The 892-nt window shown below is 50.0% G+C and overlaps 1 non-coding gene across 1 annotated transcript; it reads left to right on the forward strand.

The window, feature by feature from the left end:
- The first annotated feature begins 219 nt into the window (after window positions 1-219).
- LOC127666393 (small nucleolar RNA SNORA17) lies at window positions 220-349 on the forward strand. Its single transcript, XR_007973608.1, has one exon. It is a non-coding gene; the product is annotated as a small nucleolar RNA SNORA17 (small nucleolar RNA).
- The last annotated feature ends 543 nt before the right edge of the window (window positions 350-892 follow it).

Consider the following 892-nt stretch of genomic DNA (forward strand, 5'->3'; position numbering starts at 1 on the left):
AGAGTGATCAGAATTGGCCACCTAAACAGAATCAGTTGTCTAGCATCAGGGACAAAGGAATCCTCTCCACCTTCTATGACTTGCAACCCAAGAAGTCTGGCACTGTAAAGCCACCACTGCCACTTTGACCACTCAGATGACAACTGATTGGTCAGAGTATCATTGGTTCTTTCTGCTCTCAGTGGCCTATATAAAATAAACTCCTATTAAGATGTTTCTAATGCCCCTAAAGGTGTGCAGGTGTGCCTGCTCTGTCTCATGTGCACCAGTGGGTGGCAGAAGGAGAGAAGCTAGGTTCATGCTTAGTGTTCTGACTGATGAACATTTGAATAATTAGCAGCTTAGTAGATGAACATTCCCTGGAAAGAGCAATCCTGAGACAACCACGAGGGGGCCTGCACAGGGAGCTAGCCTGAGACAACCAGAAGTCTGGTGCCACAGAACCACCAGGAGCAAGCCAGAGACTAGAAGAATCATGCCTGGTACCAAGAGTGAGAATGACCCCGAGATAAACAGCACTCTCACATGGAGCTACTCTGGCACGCCAGACGAGGATTGAGGCCTAGATGATTACCAGACTGCTGGCATGGGGCCCTGACAAGGAGCTAGCCTGAGATGCCAGTCCAGTGCCACACATGTCTGTAGGGGTGGGCAGACTGTGCCCAAGATGATCACTACCTGGATCCATAACGTATGAGTCAGGCATAGCACTCCTAAAACTCTGAGGGAACCCGGCCACCACTAAGAAGGCAGTGAAGAAATGGAAGAGAAAGAGAAACAGAAGGATGTGGAAGAAAGGGGAAAAGAATGAAGAGGAGCAGAACTGGAGATTCGGGGGTAGGGAGGAGCAGCCTGATGTGAGTGGCTGGTGAAGCCCCTGGAGTCCATGGTG

The sequence above is a fragment of the Apodemus sylvaticus genome, chromosome 15 (assembly GCF_947179515.1).
Source record: "Apodemus sylvaticus chromosome 15, mApoSyl1.1, whole genome shotgun sequence".
In the NCBI taxonomy this organism is placed as follows: Eukaryota; Metazoa; Chordata; class Mammalia; order Rodentia; family Muridae; genus Apodemus; species Apodemus sylvaticus.